The sequence below is a fragment of the Bos grunniens genome, chromosome 9 (assembly GCF_055505025.1).
Source record: "Bos grunniens cultivar Pamir isolate PY7600 chromosome 9, Bosgru_T2T1.0, whole genome shotgun sequence".
In the NCBI taxonomy this organism is placed as follows: Eukaryota; Metazoa; Chordata; class Mammalia; order Artiodactyla; family Bovidae; genus Bos; species Bos grunniens.
In genome coordinates this window covers 100,901,489-100,927,695 of record NC_141173.1, presented here as the reverse complement: position 1 = coordinate 100,927,695, position 26,207 = coordinate 100,901,489, and the positions used below count along the sequence as shown (strand labels likewise).

General features: G+C 38.3%; 2 pseudogenes; both read right to left on the bottom strand.

The window, feature by feature from the left end:
• LOC147366463 (regulator of microtubule dynamics protein 2 pseudogene) overlaps positions 1-19,615 on the bottom strand; it is a 62,209-nt pseudogene extending 42,594 nt beyond the window's left edge.
• Positions 19,616-23,594: 3,979 nt separating this feature from the next.
• LOC147366462 (growth hormone-inducible transmembrane protein pseudogene) lies at positions 23,595-24,850 on the bottom strand (annotated as a pseudogene).
• Between the last annotated feature and the right edge of the window lie 1,357 nt (positions 24,851-26,207).

Below are 26,207 nucleotides of genomic sequence, written 5' to 3'. Positions count from 1 at the left end.
TGATATTTCTCCCAGCAATCTTGATTCCAGCTTGTGTTTCTTCCAGTCCAGCATTTCTCATGATGTACTCTGCATATAAGTTAAATAAGCAGGGTGACAATATACAGCCTTGACATACTCCTTTTTGTATTTGGGACTAGTCTATTGTTCCATATCCAGTTCTAACTGTTGCTTCCTGGCCTGCCTTAGTGTTTAAGAGAATGCAAATTTAAGATTACTTTTTCATGATAGTTTAGAAATCTGACAATGCCCATGCCTGGAGATGTGGAACAACTAGGATTCATTTCTTATTGTGTAGGATGCAAAATGATATCAGTTCAGTTCAGTTGTTCAATTGTGTCTGACTTTTTGTGACCCCATGGACTGCAGCATGCCAGTCTTCCCTGTCCATCACCAAATCCCCAAGCTTACTCAAACTCATGTCCATGATGCCATCCAACCATCTCATCCTTTGTCATCCCTTCAACTCCTGCATTCAATCTTTCCCTAGTATCAGGGTCTTTTCCAATGAGTCACTTCTTCGCATCAGGTGGCCAAAGTTTTAGAGTTTCAGCTTCAGCATCAGTCCTTCCAATGAATATTCAGGACTGTTTTCCTTTAGGATAGACTGGCTGGATATCCTGCAGTCCAAGGGACTCTCAAGAGTCTTCTCCAACACCATAGTTCAAAAGCGTCAATTCTTTGATGCTGAGCTTTCTTTATAGTCCAACTCTCACATCCATGCATGACTACTGGAAACACCATAGTTTTGACTAGATGGACCTTTATTGGCAAAGTAGTCTTTGCTTTTTAATATTCTGTCTAGGCTGGTCATAGCTTTTCTTCCAAGGATAAGTGTCTTTTAATTTAATGGCTGCTGTCACCATCTGCAATGATTTTGGAGACCAAAAAAATAAAGTCTCTCACAGTTTCCATTGTTTCCCCATCTATTTGCCATGAAGTGGTTGGACCAGATGCCATGATCTTAGTTTTCTGAACGCTAAATTTTAATCCAACTTTTTCTCTCTCTCCTTTCACCCTCATAAGGATGCTATGTAGGTCATCTTCACTGTTTGCCATTTGAGTGGTATCATCTGTCTGAGGTTGTTGATATTTTTCCCAGCAATCTTGATTCCAGGTTGTGATTCATCCAGCCCAGTATTTGGCATGATGTACTCTGCATATAAGTTAAGTAAGTAGGGTGACAAGATACAGCTTTGTTGTACTCCTTTCTCAGTTTGGAAACAGTACATTGTCCTATGTAACTGTTGCTTCTTGACCTGCATACAGGTTTCTCAGGAGACAGGTAAGGTGGTCTGGTATTATCATCTCTTTAAGAATACTCCATAGTTTGTTGTGATCCACACAGTCAAAGGTTTTCACACAGTCAATGAAGCAGAAGTAGATATTTTTCTGGAATTCCCTTGCTATGATCCAAGGAATGTTGGCAATTTGATCTCTGATTCTTCTGCCTTTTCTAAATCCAACATGTACATCTGGAAGTTCTTCGTTCTTGTACTGTTGAAGCCTAGTTTGAAGGATTTTGAGCATAACCTTATGAGCATGCAAAATAAGCACAGCTGTGCAGTGGTTTGAACATTCTTTGGCATTGCCCTTCTTTGGGGTTGGAGTTAAAACAGACCATTTAGTGAGGACTTTGTTTCTTTTTATCCATTAGTGGAGCAAAGCTTTTACACTTTAAATTTTCCTTGTTTAGTTGATTGCAAAATAATACCTTTGCATGAATGGCTTAGCATAATTTATACCATAATTTTAATTTTATCTAATTTTTAAAGATACCAATAAAGATACAGTTAAATTGCTTGCAGAATGTTGGAAAGATATTTTCTTCCTAGAAGAATGGTTATGAATGCATCATATCCTAAATATTTTATTTCACAAAATTACAGTGCTTCATGAAAAAGAGGTTTTAAATTTTTTTTAATTGGAGTATAATTGATCCAAAATACCCTTTTGGCTTCTGCTATACAACAACATGAATCAGCCATAGGCATACATATTCCCCCTCCCACTTGAACCTCCCCGCCAACCACCCTGAGTTGAGCTCCCCATGTTATAGAGCAGCTCCCCACTGGCTCTCTATTTCATGCATGGTGGTGTATGTACATCAATGCCTCTCTCTCAACATGTCCCACCCTCCCCTCCTTCCACTGTGTCCAAAATGTGTTCTCTATGTTTGTGCCTCTATTTATGCCCTACAAATAAATAAAGAGCATTTGAAAGCATCTCATATATTTGCATATATAAGAATATATATACAAATATAACAATTAACGAATATATGAGATGTTTTTAAATACTCCTTATTTTATTCTTTTATCAATGGTAAGGATGGAAGGAGGAATCCATATAAATGAAAACACCACCAAAATAGTTCCCTAATAACTTGATGGTATTTACACTTAACACACAGTAGAATTTATCTTAGTCGTTTCTATTTTTTTTCTTAATCTTATCTCAGAATTTATATTTTTCCAATATCCAGTTTTTTTCTCAGATTGTCTTCCCAAGTATACTGTACAAACTTAGGTTTTAAAATCCAAACCATATGTGGAGGGGATGAGTGTCCACAGTAATGACTTTGACCAGCTGGAGAGACATGGTCAGACTTTGTCATTTAGGCAGAGCTTTTTTAGTAATTTTTTTTCCATTTTTTTAGATTAATTTATTTTTTAATCGAAGGATAATTGCTTTACAGAATTTTGTTGTTTCCCATCAAACATCAACATTAATAGTTTTTTAAACACAAAAATCTATTAAAACCAATCAATGCTTTACATTGTTGAAAGAAAAAAGAATTATCATTCTCAAATAGTGTCTTTGTAACTGCTCTGCGCTCAACTGATTAAAATACTGAAATGCACTAATGGACATTTTATAGAATATCTCACTGGAGAAAACTGGATTGGCACTTAATTTTGTTCAACAGTAAATGAGCATCTATACTGCCTATTACAGGAGAGGAAGTATTGTACACTAACTTAGCTTTCTGTCTACAGTATAATTGTTAACTGAATATTGGATTTGTATTTTTACTTATTTTATTTACGTGTGTCACTTACAACCCCAGAAAATTTTTTAAAAATCCATCTTAAAAGGTCTTTGCTTCTCAGATAGCATCTTAGCTGGTTACTACAAATGCAGAGACAAGGCTGCTCTGATGTCTCTCCAAGATGTACTGCTGGAATACAGTTTCGTTTTGTTTTTTTAATCACAAATACTGCCTTTAATTACTTAGCTTCTTTCAGTGTTCACTTAGCAGAAACTGACAAATCCATGTTGCTGTTGTTGTCTGGTCTCTAAATCACGTCCAGCTCTTTTGCAGCCCCATGGTAGCCTGCCAGGGTAGACGCAGCTGTCTAAAGAGGATCAGAATGATCGTTGGCAACCCTGTGGTTGACACTGTTTACTCTGGTATCTTTCTAATGGTCACCATTTACTGGGAGGATGGGGGAAGGGTAACCATTTCTAGAATATGGAACATAAAATCTACCTGCTGGAATAATACATGCTATCTCATTTCATCAGGTTTTTCTGAGTGAAAATCTCAGGGTTGCACTCTTCACACAATTCAGAGAAAACACAAGAATTTTTCTCCCATTATATGCCTCTTTTCAAGTGCAAAACAAGAAGACATCAAACTCACAGCACACTCATGCCCGCATAGACGGCTCCCACACACACACCCACTCTCACATACACACAGGAGAGTCCAGGACCTGGGAGAAGCATGTGGCCTTAGAGTTCAGCTGCAGAGGGAGGTCTCCTCATCTCCTTTCCTTACCAACTTTTTCCTTGATAAATGTACTTCATTAATGCTCAATTCCTTGGAATCAGCATTGGAATTAAAATAAGAAAAAAAAAAACACCTTATCATGAATCATGTGAAAGTGTTAGTCACTCAGTCGTGTCTGACCCTTTGTGACCCCATGGACTGTAGTCCACCAGGCTCCTCTGTCCATGGGATCTCCCAGGCAAAAATACTGGAGTGGGTTGCCATTTCCTTCTCCTTCTCCCTTCCTGCCCAGGGACTGAACCCACTATTGGGTGGGAAATAATCCTAAAGCTACACTTGTTAAGCTTGGATTTCATCCATCATGAGCATCTTGTCTACACTTAACACTGGGAGTACTGGGAACAAGGTATTTTCTCATGAGGTAGCTATGTCTATAGGAAGTTCTTAAATTCACTCAAAGCACATCTCCCTATATGTAAATTCTAACCTGCAGATAACAGGCCTGCCTCTTAGGACAGTGCAAAAGGCGAATTCCCTTGTATGGGGGGGCAGCCTTTCATATTCCCCCAACATGACCTTTTTTGCAAACAAAATTTATCTGTACAGCTTATTATAGGAAAAAATGTGTTGCTTCATCATACTGGTGTTGGTATTTAAAATATGTTCCAATTTTCCTATCTTCATCTTCAAATGTGTTCTCTAACAACAATCATTCCGGAGAAGGCAATGGCACCCCACTCCAGTACTCTTGCCTGGAAAATCCCATGGATGGAGGAGCCTGGTGGTCTGCAGTCCATGGGATCACTAAGAGTCAGACACGACTGAGCGATTTCACTTTCACTTTTTCACTTTCATGCATTGGAGAAGGAAATGGTAACCCACTCCAGTTTTCTTGCCCGGAGAATCCTAGGGGCAGGAGAGCCTGGTGGGCTGACGTCTATGGGGTCATGCAGAGTCAGACACGACTGAAGTGACTTAACAGCAACAACAATCATTGGAGATGCCAGAATTTCTAGAAAAATATTTGCGTTTTGTTTTAAATCTCAATGATCTGATAATTGGTAGTTTATCTCCTAGGCTGCATTCCTGTATTGAAATATCAGAAAGAACTGAGATAAAGATGTTATTCTACAGAATAAGATATTGCGTTCCTTTGGTGTATGTAACATTGCTATGATTCATTCACATCTTTATAAGTTTATTTGCTCATCAATTTATTCATTCATTAGAAATATACAAGGCTATATGCTGGTTTTATATGATATATAAAAAAGAATCAGTCATTGATCCTGGTACCAAGAGATCATAGTCATTAAGAAACATAAGGTGCATTATGGAAATAAGAAATGTGGTATAGATTGTAATTTGTGTAACCTTACTTCCTTAATGTTGACTGTAATTCATATACTGGAAGACTGCTTTTAGGTGGGAGTCGATTTTATTCTTTTATGTTTAGACTATTATCCAATGTAATATTTGAATCATTATATATAACCCTCTGTCTATATTTTTAAGCTCTTTTTGATTTGGTGGTAAATTATTAAAGATAGAAATTTTGTTGTAAAGTTGAAAACATTTTAAAGTGTATTGTAGTATATTGTGTATTGGATTTTTATAATCATAGTCTCCAAATATATAAAAATCTAAATATAGGAAATTTATAAAATGACATTAATTTATACATTGTATAATACTTTTACTTCATTGTTAATGAGATGTTATCAATACTGATGCTTGTACTGGTCCTAACAGACCTTCAAAATTTATGTTCTACAACCCAAGCAAACAAAACCAAACCGTATCGAGAAAATATGTGTATATCCAGGCATTGAGAAGAGCTGCCTGTTGTGGTTGTTTAGCCTCTAAGTCATGTCCGACTCTGCAACCCCATGGACTGTAGCCCGCCAGGCTCCTCTGTCCGTGGGATTTCCCAGGCAGTGGGTTGCCGTTTTCCTCTCCAGAGCATCTTCCCGACTCAAGGACTGAGCCTCCTTCTCCTGCGCTGGCAGGTGGGTTCTTTCCTGTGAGCCACCAGGGAAGCCTGATAGAAGTGAGTAGATTTACGTTTATTCTTCTCGAAAAGCTTACAAAGTAGATAGTGTTAGTCCCAATATTACAGAAAAGGTAGTCAAATTTTAGATGTTTGAATCATGGATGCTGACTATAACTAGTAAATTTCAGATCTAATTTCAGATAGACATGGGTTAAATGTTTTATTTATTTTTATTATTATTATTATTATTTTTACTTTACAATATTGTATTGGTTTTGCCATACATCAACCTGCATCCAGAGATCAAGTCATGAAGACATTTAAGGTGCATTATGGAAATAAGAAATGTGGTATAGATTGTATAACCTTAGTCCCTTAAGTTTGACTATAATGATAATTCATATATCGAAAGATTGTTTTTAGGTGGGAGTCAATTTTATTCTTTTATGCTAAGACTACTTTTCAGGTAATATTTTCATTCTTACTGAAATCGCTCATCTTGCCAGAATTACTAGGGGATTGTAGGATATGTGAGCAGAGAAGGGACTGTTTCCACGTGCTGCTTATCATGGTGATCATGGTAGTCAGCACCTGTATCTAAGGCCCTTAGAGAAGGCACATGGAACGGACATTCCTCATTCACTGAAGTTTATAGTGAGAGCATAATCATTAGGACTTTTATTTTTTAAGAAGGTTTTTATTGGAGTATGGTTTTCTTAAAGACATAAATCTGAAATTCACAAACTTATCAAAGTAAACTTGGAGGGCTTGATTCAGATCAATGCTAAAGCAGCTGTGATGAAAAACATTTACCTGTAAAACATTTTACCCAGATTTTTTTTTAAGTTTGAAAGTTGTGGAAATGTAGCTTCAGGCTCTGCTTTCTTTAATGTATTAGGATAATGAAGTTAGTGTCTATGTTTCTGGAAAATGGATGATGACATTCACTATTGATCTCTGGACAGGTTGAGAACAATATTATAATAATCCATACCAGTCAGCTTGACCTTTTACTGATTTGGCCTTTACGTTGAGTGGGAGGGAAAGAAAGAATAAAACAAAGGTGTCTCCATGAGTGGAGTATAACACAGGGCTTGTCACATCCCTGGACTTTATTATTATTTATCATGAAAGCACAGTGATCCATCAAGCCTTTAATCTCATTAGACACCTGTAAATCAGGAAGACAGACCATGGTGAAGCTTCACAGGATCTGCTTAGCAATAAACTTTAAACATTTTCCAAGGCTTTATAAGAAAATGGGCCTTAAAAGCAATAAAGAGGCTGCAAATACTTGTCACAGCTCAAATATCACCTCTGTAAAGGTTCCTGGGATCTTCACAGGTATAATCGATTGCTCTGTTCTACATATTGTGTCTCTATCATAGGTCACAGATTAAATTCAGAGAGTAGTAACCCTGTGAAGGCATTAAAGTGACAACTAATGACTCAAAGCTCATTAAAGGGACAGGGAGCTTTTTTTTAGAACATCTGCCTCTGCCAGTAGAATATAGCTACTGGACATTAAACCTGGTCCACCCAACTATGTCTATAAACTGCACTTCACATAACAGAATATTAATGAATGAAATGGTCCAGGTGAGATCAGGGGAAGAACAGAGAGATGCACAATTATGAGCAGCATTTCAGGCTCTGAAATGGGTAAAGAGGCTATTGAGGGAGGAAGGCAAGAGTCTACAGACGCACAGGTGAGGCAGCATAGGAAAGAGTGAACTGACAGTCAGAGAAGGAGTGTTCATTTTATATAAAGGCAGTGGTAGATCTTCAACGCAGGCTCAGGATTATTTAATTTTAAAATTTTAAACTAGCTGTCTTTCCAAACTCATGAAGACTGTGGTTGCTCTTGCTGCCGATCTCTAAACTGCACGTCTTCATGATGTTCATGATTACTGCTGTTTTTGAGCCTCGCAGATGTCATAAGCATGTATAGAGCAAATCTAAAATAAGCATTAAGCAGCACTGCACAGTTTTGCAAAGTTTAGAAGCTCGTGCCAGCAGGCGAGTTTCAAATCCTGGCTCTATCACTGTGTGACTGGGGACTGTCACCCTGTATCTTTAAGCCTCTCTGGTAAATGAGGATAATAATAGTGTCCACTGGGAAAGTAAATAGAAGAGCAAAGATTTCTATGAGAAAAAATTCAAGACTGTGCATTGGTCAAGAACTAGACGTAGCGCCAAAAGCATGATCCATAAAACAAAAACAAAAGGGAAATTGGATTTCATGAAGATTTAAAACCTTTGCACTTCAAAAGACCCTATTGAGAAAATGAAAAGACAAGTCACACACAGAAAGGAAACATTTACAAGGCATTTCTCTAATAAATAACTTGTATCCACACTATATAATACACTTAACAATGAAAAGGAATACAATAATTCAGTTAAAATGGGAAAAAGATTTGAATGGATATTTCACCAGAGAAGATACAGTGATGGCTATTAATGCATGAAAATGTGTTCAAATGTATTTGTAGGGGATGCAAATTAAATGAGATACCACTTCATGTCTATCCACGAAAAGGACCATAATTTAAAGACCAAAAACAGCAAAAAAAAATGCCTCCTGCTCCTGAGGAGGAAAAAAATGAAAACTTCAACATATTCCAGGCAGAAATAAAGAATGTTACAGCTGCTTTGGAAGCAGTGTGGCAGTTTTTTAAAAAGTTAAACACAAATCAGTGTATGGTGTGTTCATAAAATGGCATGCTATTCAGCCACACACACAAAAATTAGAACTATTGATAAATGCTACAATGCGGATTAACCTCACAACTATTATGATAAATGAAAGTGATATAAACCAAAAATAAAACAAATATATGGGAATGGATTATATGAATCACTGTATATGAAGTATACAGAAAATGCAAATTTCTAGAGACAGACAGCTGATCAATGGTTGCCTTGGGCTTAACCTGATAGCAGGTAATTGAAAATAGATTCAAGGGCGTTTTGAAATATTCTAGAACTACTGTGGTAATATTTGCACACTTTATAATTTTACTAAAATCATTGGATTCTACATAGAAAATGGGTGAATTATATGCTATGTAATTTTTCTCTCAATAAAGCTCTAAAATATACATTAATGAAAAAAGAGTAAGCAATACTAAAAAAGTGCTACTTATTCTTAAAGGTTTATTAAAGCTCCTAAGGAATATATGCAGAGTATAACCTATAACAGTAACAACAAAATACTGCTGACTTTATGGAGATTTTACATTAACTAAGAGACTACATGTAAATTATGAAGCTCCACTGCACTTTACAGGAAAGGCATTTGATAAACATTTTATTGAGTGGTTATTACTTTTAACTATTCAATAATCATTTATATACATATATGTACAAACATGTTAATATCAATTTATGTATTTAAATATTAATATTTTCCATTTGAATTCTTTCTCTTAGCTCAAAACTAGATTTCTTTTGCCACTCAAATGGGGTTCACAAAATCGCACATTTACTCACTTAAATTATCACAGAGTTGTTTTATTTTTATATAAATTATTTTATAATAAACTTCATTCTTCCTAAATATTCTTTCCATTTTTTTTTTTACAAAATCTGTGATAGCAACAAAACAGATTCAAAAATGCTGAGGAATGGTTTGAATGGTTGAAGAGTAATAAATAATAAAATTGGAATATTGTTAGAAACTTACGCCTCCTATTTGCCACTTGCAAATGCCAACTGATAGTTCTGCCCAGAAGTAACTGCAATTCTGATCCTTGTGTTAGTTATCCCCTTACTGTTCTCTACAGGTTTAATAGCTAAGTGTGTGTGTATGTGTGAGTGTGTGAGAGAGATTAAAAGATATGTTGTTTAGTTTTGATTTTGAGCTACATAGGAATGCAACTGCACTCATGGATTTTTGCCTTTTCACTCAGCATTTCATATTTAAGATTAGGTCATTTTACAAGTAGTCAATCTAATTCTTCAAGCTAATTTTATTTTCACTGATGATAGAATTCTATCGAATGGATTCTTTGCAGTCTTGTATTCATTAGATAGGCCATGTAGGATGTCCCACATTTAGTTCTTATAGACAATGCAGCGATGAACATTATTCCATTCCCTCTTGGTATCTAAGTGAGATCATCTCTCTCTAGTTTACTGCTGAGTAGTAGCATAAGCATAAGTTCGTATTTATATGTTATGCCAAATATTTTCCACTTTGCTTGTACCACTGACACTCCAATTAGCAATGTCTGTGAGCTCTAGGGTTCCACAGTTTCACAAACATTTGGTATATTTAACAGCTTAAACGTTTTGCCAATCTGGACATTGTGGAATGGAAATCCATTATGTTGTTGATTTGTACTCTTCTGAGTATTACTGGATTTGAACATACTTTCCAATGTTGCTTAACCATTGCATCTCCTTTTCTGTTGAAGATTTATTTCCAGGTAAATGGCTTTCCTAGTGGCTCAGATGGTAAAGAATCTCCCTGCACTTCTGGACACCTGGGTTCGATCCCTGAATTGAGAAGATCCCCTGGAGGAGGGCATGGCAACCCACTCTAGTATTCTTGCCTGTAGAATTCCATGGACAGAAGAGCCTGGTGGGTTACAGTCCATGGGATCACAAAGAATCAGACACATCTGAGTGACTAAGTACACTTAATAGAAGGGCTACTAAAATATTTTACTTAAATATTTTCCTGTTTTTTGATACATAGAAATACATTCTTTTGAATCTTGATATTACATTCAGGAATTATGCTGATTTCCCTTATTAATTTTACTAATTTATTTGTAGATTCTTCAGGGTATTTTATAGAGATAAAAGTTAAGTAATGTCACTTTCCTTTCTACTTTTATAATTTCCCATCCCTTTTACTTACTGAACTAGCTAGAAATATAGAAACTGAAAGTGAAGTCGCTCAGTTATGTCTGACTCTTTGTGAACCCATGGACTGTAGCCTACCAGGCTCCTCTGTCCATGGGATTTTCCAGGCAAGAGTACTGGAATGGATTGCCATTTCCTTCTCCAGAGCATCTTCCCAACCCAGGGATCTAACCGAGGTCTCCCTCATTGTAACCAAGACGCTTTACTGTCTGAGTCACCAGGGAAATAGAAGTAGTGGTGGAAGCACTCAGTGTTGTTCTCAGTTTTAAGAAAATGTTCTTTTATGAGTTTTTATTGATATTATTTGAAATGTTTCTGTCAGTTCAGTTCAGTCGCTCAGTCATGTCCAACTCTTTGCAACCCCATGAATTGCAGCACACCAGGCCTCCCTGTCCATCACCAATTCCTAGAGTTCACTCAAACTCATGTCCATTGAGTCAGTGATGCCATCCAGCCATCTCATCCTCTGTCATCCCCTTCTCTTCCTGCCCCCAATCCCTCCCAGCATCACAGTTTTTTCCAGTGAGTCAACTCTTCACATGAGGTGGCTAAAGTACTGGAGTTTCAGCTTCAGCATCAGTCCTTCCAATGAACACCCAGGACTGATCTCCCTTAGGATGGACTGGTTGGATCTCCTTGCAGTCCAAGGGACTCTCAAGAGTCTTCTCCAACACCACAGTTCAAAAGCATCAATTCTTCAGTGCTCAGCCTTCTTCACAGTCCAACTCTCACATCCATACATGACACTGGAAAAACCATAGCGTTGACTAGACGGACCTTTGTTGGCAAAGTAATGTCTCTGCTTTTCAATATGCTATCTAGGTTGGTCATAACTTTCCTTCCAAGGAGTAAGCATCTTTTAATTTCATGGCTGCTATCACCATCTGCAGTGATTTTGGAGTCGCCCAAAAATAAAGTCTGACAGTGTTTCCACTGTTTCCCCATCTATTTCCCATAAAGTGATGGGATCAGATGCCATGATCTTCGTTTTCTGAATGTTGAGCTTTAAGCCAACTTTTTCACTCTCCACTTTCACTTTCATCAAGAGGCTTTTTAGTTCCTCTTCACTTTCTGCCATAAGAGTGGTGTCATCTGCATATCTGAGGTTATTGATAAAAGTGCCAAATTGCCTCTTTCCTTCAGATTGGCTTTGCCTTTCCATAATATCTCCCCATGTCTGTTGCTTAATTTATTACCTCTTACTATTTTCTCATTTAAAGTTTAAGAGAGCAATTTTGCCAATAAATTAAAAAAAATCATCTGTTTTTTTTCTGTGTAGCATTTTTAATGATGCCTTGTTTTCGATATTTCTGATTTTCATTATTATTTCTCCTTTAATTTGTGAGTTATTTAGAAGAATTTCTTAGTTTTACAATATATAAGAATTTTGGATATGGAAAGTGAGATAAAAGATAATATCTATATGACACTAATCCTTTGAAATAAATTGAAACTTACTGAATTTACTAAATAATCTAAAATAGAGCAAATTGTATGTAATACACCATTTATGGTTGATAAGCACATTGATTTCCAGTAGTCATGTAAGGATGTGAAAGTTGGATTATAAAGAAAGCTGAGCACTGAAGAATTGATGCTTTTGAACTGTGGTGTTGGAGAAGACTCTTGTGAGTCCCTTGGACTGCAAGGACATCCAACCAGTCCATCCTAAAGGAAATCAGTCCTGAATATTCATTGGAAGGACTGATGCTGAAGCTGACACTTCGATACTTTGGCCACTTTATGCAAAGAACTGACTCATTTGAAAAGACTCTGATGCTGCGCAAGATTGAAGGCGGGAGGAAAAGGGGAAGACAGAGGATGAGATGGCTGGATGGCATCACCGACTCAATGGACATGAGTTTGAGCAAGCTCCAGGAGTTGGTGATGGACAGGGAGGCCTGGCATGCTCCAGTCCATGGGGTCACAAAGAGTTGGACAGGACTGAGCAACAGAATGCAACTGAACTGAAAAAAGTTCATAATTTTAGAGTTCATAGTTTTAGGGTTCAGTTATATATATACTATGATTAGGTTCCTTGCCATAAAATCTGAACATTTTATACCTTTATTGATTTTTGTTTTCTTGATCTATTAGTTACTGAAAAAGTTCTCAGTCTGTCAGATTTTCTTCTGTATCTCTAAGCTGTGTTATTAAATGCACACTATAATTATAATTATTCATTAATTATATTCATATTCTTATCTTAATTACAATTATATCTTTCAGCTATATTAAAATTTATCATTATGAAATATGCAACAATGTTTACCCTTAAACTCTATTTTTGTCCAGTAAGAAAGAGTTATACCAGCATTCTTTCTGCTTAGTATTTTCTTGGTAGATTTTTTCCTAGCTTTTTTTTTTCAACATTTTGATAACATTGTAATTTAGATATATTTTTGTAAACAACATATAGAAGAGTTTATTCCATTATTTGTGGAAATTTCTTTACCAAATTCTTGACAAAATTTTGCCTTTTAGCTGCATTATTTAGTCCAATTACATATGTCTTTACTGTCGTCTTTGTGTTTTTTCCTAAAATTATCTACTGTCTAATATTTTAAAACCATCTTTTTTCCTTTTGAATTTAGAATTTTAGTTCCTGCCAAGTTTTTAATTTATTAATTCTAAAACTACACTTTTTATTGCTACTCCTGTGCTGGTCATTCTACAAGGTCTAATACTATTGAAGTCATTATGCTTTCCAGTAAGTACCAATTTGGGACTTACTACCCCGTCATGCCCTATAGGATCGTGTGCTGTTTTTTCATGTATTTTAAAACACTGTTCAGTTTTTAACATCAAGAGATATTTTGATGTGTGCTGCATTGTATACAGTTTTAATTGGAATTAAAGTGTTTCATCAGTTCTGAAATTTTCCAAATTGTTATCGTCTCAATTGCTTCCCTGACTCATTTTCTATCTCCAGTCTTTCTATTCCAATTAGATGAATATGTAAATGTTCTTTGAAGTTTTAATAGCATCTACTTGAGAAACTGAATATACCTGGGTATTGTTTGACACTTTCTCAATGTCTTAAATAGTAATTGGTCACTTTAGACTATCAGCAGTTACTTTCATTAGGTTATATTTTTCTAGGAAATTGTCCATTTCTCCCAGGTTTTCAAAAAAATATGGAGACAATTGATCAAATTACTTAATATCTATGTTTGAATTACTTCTAATTCTGTGATTACTAGCTCATTCTCAGTTATAAATTTATGAAATTATTTTTTATCAAGATAGCTAGTGCCTTCTCTATCTCAGTATTATTTTTCCACAGAGAAGCAGAAATTGATTTTATAGGCAATTTATTTCTAGAAGCAGAAATGTATTTTTTAGTTATTACATAGTTCTAATTATTAACTTAATTCTGCTTTGCTATTATTATTTCTCATTTCATTTAGTTCTTAAAGTTTTTCCAACTCTTTAAATTGAATGTCTAACTTCTTTTGAAATATTTGTAATATTTTAAGCATTTAAGAATTCATGGCTATGAAACTTTCTGTAAGTTTTACATTACTAATTTTAAAAAGTACTTTGGAACATGGGTTTTGAATACAAATTTTTTCTGACATGATCAATTGTCCTTTTAATTGGCATCTTTGCACTGCTTGTTATTTTTTTTACTGATATTTTTATTACAGAGTAAATATATTTATTTATTTGGAATGTTTTGATTAATTTCTTATAGATTCTTTGTATTTTATCTTCATAATATGGTCAATACTTTGTTGTGTTACTTTATGAAATATTAGAATATCAAAGATTGCATTTTTGTTTTGTATTAACCTTAATATATTATATAATTTTACTTATATTTCTTAACAATTATGTATTGATTTCCTACCTTGAAGATTGATGAAAATCACCCAACTATTTTTCCTCATTTTTGCTGTCTGACTTTGCTTGGTTATAGCATAATTCAAGGGTTATTTTCAAAGTGCAGATCATCTTTTAATGAATAGTGTAGAGAAAGGCAGAGTTGGAGTACATGTCGGTTAAGCTGTCAGTCAGTCTGGATTTTGGTCAGTTTTTTTCTTTGAATGTTTTCCCATCATTTATCTGCCTAGGGTTCTGCCTCCACTCAGGCCATGGAGAGTCTTCCTGACTTACCCTGAGCTCTATACGTCATTTTTTAGGGGTGATTTAATAGCAACTTTATTTCAGGTGATAAGCATCAGTGGCTGCCTAATCTGGTTTTGCTGGTTTTTGTTTTTTTTTCTTGTTACACCCATCATACTAACAGCAAGATGTTGGACATTTACATCTCCATGTCCCTTTCTTCTGCAAAGAGTTAAGCAATCTTCAATACAACTGGATCTTTCCTTCCCAAGTAAGGAATTGTCTGATGGGCTCTGTGTCTGAGTGTATGTGTGTGTACTCAGCCATATCCAACTCTGCAACTTCATGAATTGTAGCCTGTCAGGCTCTTCTGTCCATGGAATTTTCCAGGCAAGAATACTGGAGTGGGTTGCCAGTTCCTATTCTAGGGGAACTTCCCAACCCAGGGATCAAACCCATGTCTCTTGCATCTCCTGCATTGACAGGCAGATTCTTACCTCTAGCAATCCTTTACTAAAATAATCTTCCATATGTTATTAGAAATTTGAACCAAGAGAATAGGTTTTTTTTTTTTTTTTTTGAAAAGTAGAAAGTCAAGATCATAGGTAGCCACATTATTTACCATTGCAAATTTAAAGTTAGAAACTTTCTGGGTCAAGTTCTAGTTAATATAAAGTGTATTCTTAAATGGTGGAAGCTAGATTCTCACTGTGTTTCTCCTGTGAAGTATTCTTCAGTTCAGTTCAGTCGCTCAGTCATGTCCGACTCTTTGTGACCCCATGAATCACAGCAGGCCAGGCCTCCCTGTCCATCACCAACTCCCAGAGTTCACTCAGACTCATGTCCATCGAGTTAGTGATGCCATCCAGCCATCTCATCCTCTGTCATCCCCTTCTCCTCCTGCCCCCAATCCCTCCCAGCATCAGAGTCTTTTCCAATGAGTGAACTCTTTGCATGACGTAGCCAAAGTACTGGAGTTTCAGCTTCAGCATCATTCCCTCCAAAGAAATCCCAGGGCTGATCTCCTTCAGAATGGACTGGAAAAGGTCAGTTTTCATTCCAATCCCAAAGAAAGGCAATGCCAAAGAATGCTCAAACTACCGCACAATTGCACTCATCTCACACACTAGTAAAATAATGCTCAAAATTCTCCAAGCCAGGCTTCAGCAATACATGAACTGTGAACTTCCTGATGTTCAAGCTGGTTTTAGAAAAGGCAGAGGAACCAGAGATCAAATTGTCAACATCCGCCGGATCATGGAAAAAGCAAGAGAGTTCCAGAAAAATATCTATTTCTGCTTTATTGACTATGCCAAAGCCTTTGACTGTGTGGATCACAATAAACTGTGGAAAATTCTGAAAGAGATGGGAATACCAGGCCACCTGACCTGCCTCTTGAGAAATGTGTATGCAGGTCAGGAAGCATCAGTTAGAACTGGACAGGGAACAACAGACTGGTTCCAAATAGGAAAAGGAGTACGTCAAGGCTGTATATTGTCACCCTGCTTATTTAACTTCTATGCAGAGTACATCATGAGAAACGCTGGACTGGAAGAAACACAAGCTGGAATCAAGATTGCTGGGAGAAATATCGATAACCTCAGATATGCAGATGACACCACCCTTATGGCAGAAAGTGAAGAGGAACTCAAAAGCCTCTTGATGAAAGTGAAAGTGGAGAGTGAAAAAGTTGGCTTAAAGCTCAACATTCAGAAAACGAAGATCATGGCATCTGGTCCCACCACTTCATGGGAAATAGATGGGGAAGTATTCCTCTGTAATCTTTAATCACGGACGCTTCCTCCTACCTGAGATCTTGTTTTGGGGAAGGCTCTGGGTTCAGAGTATCCACAGTTAAGCACTTCCACTCCACTGGCCTGGTGACAGGTCCTAACCAGGGGAGGAGAGCCATGCCTGCCTCCCTCATGGTCCCTCTGGACTTGTTTCTTTTCTGCACTTTTAACACTGCCAGTAAAGATTGTTTACTCCAAAAAACAAAACAAAAACATTCTTAGAGTGCTCCTTTTTTTTCTTTATGCTATGCCTTGATTATAAACCAGCCACATAATCTGGGCAGAAGTAGTGTCGCGTAACTAATTATTTTATTCATTATTTCATAATTAAGTGAGAAAGAATGCATGTTCCTTGCTCTAATAGAACTGCATGCTTATTATAAAGGGTTATTAATTCACTGTAAACTGCATTGAGTCTTCCGACACATCTCCTCTGTTGGTAGTATTCTCTGCAGTTTTACATAAGGCTAAGTGTGTGTATATTTATTATCTACTTCTCAACCACTCAGAAATAAAATTATAATTTTCAGTAGCCTGGCACTAGGGTTTACTGCAAACACAGAATCCCAAGCTAAAAGCTATCACTGTTTATCTATTTTTATTCTTTTTGTTTTTTTTTTGGTTTTGCTGATAGTGACAAATTCTATCAGAGTTGGTTTTGTTTTGAAAACCAGAGAACAACCAAAAATAACTTCTACATTCTTGAATAGGTACACAGCAATATATTTCATAGTAGGAAATGTGTAGCTTTTCTGACTGCTGACAATAAAGCTTTGACACTAGTTCATATAAGTCACACAGAAATCAAGAACAGTAAGTGCCACATTAATATGGCACTTTATTTTATGTAGCTTTTAAATTTGAAATCTAACCCAAGAGTAAGACAGATTAGTATGGTTTCAAGAAGGAAAAAGAAAAGGTAATTATGAAATTGTAAAGAACAGGTGGTTCTTTTATATTAGCAAGCTCAGAATGGATGGAAAGTAGTTGAATCAAGAGAAGAAAACTGTGCTAGGTGACTTTGAGTGCTAAAGAGAGGACTTTTACACCCCCAGCTCTAATGGCTAGTGTTATGGAAGGAAACAGCAGCATGAAAAGACGGGATACAAAGCAATGAAGGGCTTATATGATGGGAAAGCCATCAAAACTCATTAGAAAAGATTCTAAAGTTAATTAAAAAGAAACACAAATAACTCAATATTTTATTTCTCTTTCCTGTAACTAACTTGAGATTTCAGTTTGATTTCTAGCAACAAACATGGATTTACATTAGTCTGCCCCCAACTGGAAAACTGTGTGGCCACTGACACAAGTCCCTTAAAGTTACCCAGCAGTACTGAATAAACTGAGCACACTTCATCCTCAGTTACCATGTAAAGGCCACCCACTACTTCTGTTTCCTCTAGAACTGGACTCAAACTGTGCCATGCCAGGAAAATGCAACAACAACAACAACAAACAAATGGAATCAGTGACAGACTTTATTTTCTTGGCCTTCAAACTCACTGGGGACAATGGCTGCAGCCATGAAATGATGAATGGATAAGAAAGCTGTGGTACATATGCACAATGGAGTATTACTCAGCCATTAAAAAGAATACATTTGAATCGGTTTTAATGAGGTGGATGAAACTGGAGCCTGTTATACAGAGTGAAGTAAGACAGAAAGAAAAACACCAATACAGTATACTAACGCATATATATGGAATTTAGAAAGATGGTAACAATAACCCTGTATACGAGACAGCAAAAGAGACACTGATGTATAGAACAGTCTTTTGGACTCTGTGGGAGAGGGAGAGGGTGGGATGATTTGGGAGAATGGCATTGAAACATGTATAATATCATATATGAAATGAGCCGCCAGTCCAGGTTCAATGCACGATACTGGATGCTTGGGGCTGGTGCACTGGGACAACCCAGAGGGAGGGTACAGGGAGGGAGGAGGGAGGAGGGTTCAGGATGGGGAACACGTGTATACCTGTGGCGGATTCATGTTGATATATGGCAAAACCAATACAATATTGTAAAGTTAAAAAATAAAATAAAAAAAGAGTTTTAGCAGTTAAAAAAAAAAAAAAACAAACCTCTTGTTCTTTGAAAGAAAAGCTATGACAAACCCAGACTGCGTATTAAAAATCAGAGACATCACCTTGCCAACAAAAGTTCATATGGTCAAAGCTATGGTTTTTCCAGTAGTCATGTGCAGATGTGAGAGTTGAACCATAAAGAAGGCTGAGTGCTGAAGAACTGATGCTTTCAAACTGTGGTGCTGGAGAAGAGTCTTGAAAGTCCCTTGAACTGCAAAGAGAAAAAAAACAGTCAATCCTAAAGGAAATCAACCCTGAATTTCATTGGAAGAACTGATGCTAAAGCTGAAGCTCCAACAGTTTGGCCACCTTATGGAAGAACTGACTCATTGGAGAAGACTCTGAGGTTGGGAAAGATTGAGGGCAGGAGGAAAAGGGAGCAACAGAGGATGAGAAGGTTGGGTGGCATCATTGTCTCCATGGACATGAGTTTGAGCAAATTCTGGGATACACTGAAGGATAGGGAAGTCTGGTGCTGCCGTCCATGGGATCTCAAAGAGTCGGACACACCATGTGCCTGAACAGCAACAACAAAACCAGCAGTCCAGGCGTTTTGCATGAATGACAGCAAGGAGTGGTCTTGACCAAGAGGGCTGAGAATGAAGGGTGGGATGTTCTAATTTCTCCAGATTGTACCGATATTTTAGGAATGATGGCATTTTTCTGAGAGTAAAATGTGGCTGTGTGTAGGGTATTTTGTGGTGGGGCAGAGAAGGCAAGGCCTAGCACAAAAGATCTGCTTCAAGTCAAAACTAGAAGGAAGGGGCACCAAAAACTTGCTTCCACTTGAAGCAGAGGAACTTCTGGCCTTGTGTTTCAGACCCTGAAGCCTGGTGCAAAATCTTTTGCCAAAAAGGCTCTGTTCATTTTCCCTTCAGTAGAGAAATACATTTATAACCAATAGAAAGCTTGAAAGAACCTAGAGTAAAACCAATGCATCCTATTTTCACAAACAAGGACACCTACCAATCACCAGCTGCATCCCATCATCCCCGTTGTCTGCATCACACCCCATGGCTTGGAACAGGTTCTGGAAGAAGATGAGATGGAGAAATGCCATGCCCTACCCTTGGGGCAATTTGACTATGATGTCATTTGTGTTATTTTTATCTTTCCTGCTTGGATTTTTCAGTCTTTTTGCATCTACAGTTTTATAGTTCTCATCTGATTTGGAAAAATTTCAGTCATTATTCCTTCAAATACTGTTTCTGCTCCCCCCTTTCGCCTCTCCTTTAAATAGCACGCTACACTCCTTGATATTGTATGCAAGTCTCTGAGGATCTGCTTATTTCAGCCTTTTTTCCCAGTGTCCTTTATTTTGGTTAACTTTGATTGCTATGTCTTCAAACTCATTATATATTTCCCCTGCAGATTCTAATATTCTATTAAGTCAATTCACTGAAAATTTCATTTCAACTCATATTTTTTCTTCCCTAAAAGTCCCACATATTTCTTTTTATATCATTTATTTATTTCCTTTAAATACTTGAATATAGCTATAATTGCTATTTTAAAGAATTTGTCTCTTATTATATTATCTCTGGAATTTCTGAGTCCCTATTACCTAACATTTTCCATTTATGGTTCACCTTTTTTCTGTTTCTTTGCATATCAAGTGATTTTTTAAAATAGATTCTGGATATTGTGATATTACAATTTTGAAACATTTCTTCAATCGGGCTTCAGTTTGAGATGGCAGGTGATTAAGTTACTTGTAGGCTGTCGTTGTTCAGCTGTTAAGTCATGTCTGACTCTTTGTTACCCGAGGAGCACATCAGGCTCCTCGGTCCTCCACTATCTTCCAGAGCTTGCTCAAATTCATGTCCATTGACTTGCTGATGCTATCTCTCCATCTCATCCTCGGTCACCCCATTCTTCTTTCCCAGCATCAGGTTCTTTTCCAATAAGTTCATTCAGAGGATCTGCTTACTTCAGTTTTTCATCCAATGTGAAGCTATAGTTATGGGAGGGACAAGTCCAGGTGCAGATACTCTTTATCCCAGGAAGTAAATGCTGAAACTTAAAACTTTTGCAGCTTCTTTTCATGTTCTGATAAGGCAACTCTGGACGGGCCGTATGTTACCTCTAGTTGAATCTGACACGGAAGTGTTACCCTCCTGGGATCTCAACAGAGAATTGAATGGTCTTTCATCACCCGCGCTGGTTGAGGGGAACTCAGACACCTCAGACCCCCATGTGCTTGCCTGATCTGGCCGCTTATGGCTGCAGGGTAGTTTCTCCTTGCTGGTCTCTACAAGTGCACGTCTCAGGATCCAGGCAAGAATTCACAGGGCCACTGTGTGGGTCCCTGAAGCTCTTCCTCTGCACTGCATCCTCCTCTCTGCAACTCAAATTCCAGCCATCAGCACTCCCCCAGACACCCCTTTCTTCCTTGTCAAGTCAGCAAAACTCCAGACTCTACTTTAAGAACGGCTCCCACAAATGGCGTACTAAAGGACATCAAGCAAAATCGGAGTGATGGTAGGACACACCTCATTGGTCTCCCTTTTCCCAGGGTTGAATCCTTTTCCTTCTTTGGTGCAATATGTGAAAAAGTTGTTTCATATATTTTTTCAATTTTTCTAATTATTTACGACAGTTCAGACACCAGTGACTCTGTAATAACATATCCAAATTTGAGAACAGTTCAGTCACTCTGTCACATCCAACTCTTTGTGACCCCATAGACTGCAGCAAGACAGGATTCCCTGTCCATCACCAACTCCTGGAGCTTGCTCAAACTTATGTCCATCAAGTTTGTGATGTCATCCAACCATCTCATTTTCTATTGTTTCCTTCTTTTCCTGCCTTCAATCGTTCCCAGATTCAGGGTCTTTTCAAATGAGTCAGTTCTTCACATAAGGTTGGAGAAGGCAATGGCAACCCACTCCAGTACTCTTGCCTGGAAAATCCCATGGGCGGAGGAGCCTGGTAGGCTGTGGTCCATGGGGTCGCTAAGAGTCGGACACGACTGAGCGACTTCACTTTCACTTTTCACTTCCATGCACTGGAGGAGGAAATGGCAACCCACTCAAGTGTTCTTGCCTGGAGAATCCCAGGGACAGGGGAGCCTGGTGGGCTGCCATCTATGGGGTTGCACAGAGTCAGACATGACTGAAGCGACTTAGCAGTAGCAGCACATAAGGTAGCCAAAGTATTGGAGTTTCAGCTTCAGCATCAGTCCTTCCAATGAATATTCAGGGCCGATTTCCTTTAGGATTGAGTGGTTGGATATCCTTGAAGTCCAAGGGACTCTCAAGAGTCTTCTCTAACAGATAAGATCAGATCAGATCAGTCGCTCAGTCATGTCCAACTCTTTGCAACTCCATGAATCGCAGCAGGCCAGGCCTCCCTGTCCATCACCAACTCCCAGAGTTCACTCAGACTCATGTCCATTGAGTCAGTGATGCCATCCAGCCATCTCATCCTCTGTCGTCCCCTTCTCCTCTTGCCCCCAGTCCCTCCCAGCATCAGAGTCTTTTCCAATGAGTCAACTCTTCGCATGAGGTGGCCAAAGTACTGGAGTTTCAGCTTTAGCATCATTCCTTCCAAAGAAATCCCAGGGCTGATCTTCAGAATGGACTGGTTGGATCTCCTTGCAGTCCAAGGGACTCTCAAGACTCTTCTCCAACACCACCGTTCAAAAGCATCAATTCTTCCGCGCTCAGCCTTCTTCACAGTCCAACTCTCACATCCATACATGACCACAGGAAAAACCATAGCCTTGACTAGATGGACCTTTGTTGGCAAAGGAGTGTCTCTGCTTTTGAGTATGCTGTCTAGGTTGGTCATAATTTTCCTTCCAAGGAGTAAGCGTCTTTTAATTTCATGGCTGCAGTCACCATCTGCAGTGATTTTGGAGCCCAGAAAAATCAAGTCTGACAGTGTTTCCACTGTTTCCCCATCTATTTCCCATGAAGTGATGGGACCGGATGCCATGATCTTAGTTTTCTTTTTCTTTTTTTTTTTTACCATCTGACTAGAACCTTTATTATTCAGAAATAAACATCCTGAAGTGAGGTGGTTAGCATAGTTTTTTCTGGATTACTGTAATAAATATTTGTCGATATACCATCTCAATAATCATACAGTTTTTTCATTCTTAAGAGCTTCCAGAAATAACTCTTCTGTATCAAAAAACTTACAAAGGGCACAAGATAATGGTCTATACGGAAGGAAAATTCTGGCGGGGGAAACTCTAATGAAGTGTTTTCTCCATTACATTTTTGATCGATACAGTTCAGGAAAAAAGCCTCACTTTGCCTTCCTTTTTGAATGCAAGAAATCAGATTAAAGGGAAGAACTTTCATAATCTCAAGTATAAATCACAAACAGGTTTTTCTGATAAAAGTTTTAAAGCTTGAAGAAATGAGAAAGGCAAGCATGCATTTCTTTAAGCATCTCAATAAATTTGCAAAATTTTTCAGCAATTATGCACATATTGTTTCTATACTTAAAAATGCAATAACATTCATGCTTTGAGTATTTTTTCCTGAGTGTTTTAACGATACTTTGTTTCAGGTGATTCAAAAGTAAGACTTACAACATACACGTCACATAACAGGAATTCTCCATGTGGTTAGCATTTTGAACTCTGTAACAGCGTGAGACAGCAGGCAGTCAAGCATGACCCCATCTGTACTGTAAGGAGCGCCTGGAGAACCCTCGATGTCTTTGTCACCTGCTCAGTGTGTCTGGCGGCTCTGCGGAGATGCAGCCATGCCTTGTCTGCCCATGTGCAGACTCCCTGGCTTGCCGTGGCCATCGCCTCAGTGCTGAGCATTCAAAGAAACACTGCAGGTGCCCTTTTGCTTCTCTCTGGTCCCTTCACCAAATCCTTTCATCACTTATGACATTACTTGTTAATATTCAACATTCCAAAAAGGAAAGTGCAGGTACACAAGTTTGTGAACTTTCACTAAACCAAATAAATGTTAAAATAGATAAAACACTCAAATTCCTGAAAAACAAACCTTGGTTTTCACAATCATTTGAACATTGTAGAATTACTCAGACACAAGAATTGAAAATGCATGTGCTATCTGGAAGAGAACTACTGAATTTATTCTCCAGGAGAAAAACAGACCTGAAGCATCACATTACTGGAACGTTTGAAACACGATGACAAGTTCTTATCTTCTAAACTTCAACGAAAGCTGCTTGTACAAACTATTTAATGAATATCTGCCCCCATTAAACAAGCCAGATATCTGATGTATTGAGGATATCAGAAGCCGGGTCACTTCACTTCTTCCTGTTGCCTCCAGTTGCTAGAACAGTGGCAACACGCATAAATATGTTTAATGTATCCATGTCGATTCCCAGCATCGAACTGATGGGATCGTATTTCTGAACTCCATACATTGGTACTACTTCTGCACGCTTGATTACTTTCTGTGTATCATATAGAAGAAACATGCTGAAAAGAACTAATCCACCATAAACCGCCACTGAGTACAGAGTGGCACCAGCCACAGTGGTAGGTGGAGGAACATTGATCCTAGTGAGGACACAAAGATGACACCGAGGCCCACACCCAGGGGGGGCCCCATGTTGAGAAACTTCTCACTGGGCGCACACATGGCCACGGTGGAGAGACCTCCCACGATGCCAGCCGTGTACCACGCAGCTCTGAGGAGAAGAGGCCCCCTAGGATCGTCAGAGGAGCCACCACAGCACCCATCACACCAGAATGTAGTAGCCAAGCAAGGTGCTTTGGGCCTGGACTCTGCTCATATGATATTGACTGTACCAGCATTCCAGCTCCAATCATGGCTGCAAAGGTTGCACCAATGGTTATCCAAGAGCCTCTCATCATGAAGTTCATGAGAGCAGGAGTTCTGCTCACTGCCACGGCAGACAAAGCTGTTAAGCCAATACTTCCTGCTAAGTACATGTAAGTGGAATGAATTCTGTCCTTCACATACTGAGGCCAAATTACAGCTTTTTCAATAGCTCCGATCTCATTAGACATTCCCAATCCATAGTAGCACAAAGCTCCAAGACCAACTGCAGCCCCTCCAGCAATAAACCATCTTCCCATCTGATCAATTTTAAATATTTTTTCCACCGATGGTTCCAAAGCTGCCTCCTTGAGTTCTTGGGTTGTTTTTCCATGTCGAATCCCAATTCTTGTCTTGGTAGCATATTCTCTGCTGGGTGTTAAAAGCCATTGATTCTTCGTGATGGAATTCTTCACAACAGGGGAGGCCTTGGTGAAAGCTGGGTGGAAAACCCTGGAAGGTACAGCTCAGAGACACACAAGTCTTGCGGCCAGCATGGTGGTGCACCAGGTTTACCAAGCAGATCTGAAATGCTCAGTCCCTGGACACCTCAAGCACGCAGTTCTCCTTCCTTAGTTTTCTGAATGTTGAGCTTTAAGCCAACTTTTTCACTCTCCACTTTCACCTTCATCAAGAGGCTTTTTAGTTCCTCTTCACTTTCTGCCATAAGGGTGGTGTCATCTGCATATCTGAGGTTATTGATATTTCTCCCGGCAATCTTGATTCCAGCTTGTGTTTCTTCCAGTCCAGCATTTCTCATGATGTACTCTGCATAGAAGTTAAATAAGCAGGGTGACAATATACAGCCTTGACGTACTCCTTTTCCTATTTGGAACCAGTCTGTTGTTCCATGTCCAGTTCTAACTGTTGCTTCCTGACCTGCATACACATTTCTCAAGAGGCAGGTCAGGTGGTCTGGTATTCCCATCTCTTTCAGAATTTCCCTAGTTTATTGTGATCCACACAGTCAAAGGCTTAGGCACAGTCAATAAAGCAGAAATAGATGTTTTTCTGGAACTCTCTTGCTTTTTCCATGATCCAGTGGATGTTGGCAATTGGATCTCTGGTTCCTCTGCCTTTTCTAAAGCCAGCTTGAACATCAGGAAGTTCACGGTTCACATATTGCTGAAGCCTGGCTTGGAGAATTTTAAGCATTACTTTACTAGCATGTGAGATGAGTGCAATTGTGCGGTAGTTTGAGCATTCTTTGGCATTGACTTTCTTTGGGATTGGAATGAAAACTGACCTTTTCCAGTCCTGTGGCCACTGCTGAGTTTTCCAAATTTGCTGGCATATTGAGTGCAGCACTTTCACAGCATCATCTTTCAGGATTTGGAATAGCTCAACTGGAATTCTATCACCTCCACTAGCTTTGTTCGTAGTGATGCTTCCTAAGGCCCACTTGACTTCACATTCTAGGATGTCTGGCTCTAGGTGAGTGATCACACCATCGTGATTATCTGGGTCGTGAAGATCTTTTTTGTACAGTTCTAGAATCAGTTCTCTGGCTCTCAGCCTTTTTTATGGTCCAACTCTCACATCCATACATGACTACTGGAAAAAACATAGCTTTGACCATATGGACATTTGTCAGTAAAATAATGTCTCTGCTTTTTAATATGCTGTATAGGTTGGTCATAGCTTTTCTTCCAAGGAGCAAGCATCTTTTAATTTCATGGCTGCAGTCACCATCTGCAGAGATTTTGGAGTCCAAGAAAATAAAGTCTGTCACTATTTCCATTGCTTTCCCATCTATTTGCCATGAAGTGATGGGACTGGATGCCATGATCTTTGTTTTCTGAACATTGAGTTTTAAGCCAACTTTTTCACTCTCCTCTTTCACTTTCATCAAGAGTCTCTTCAGTTCCT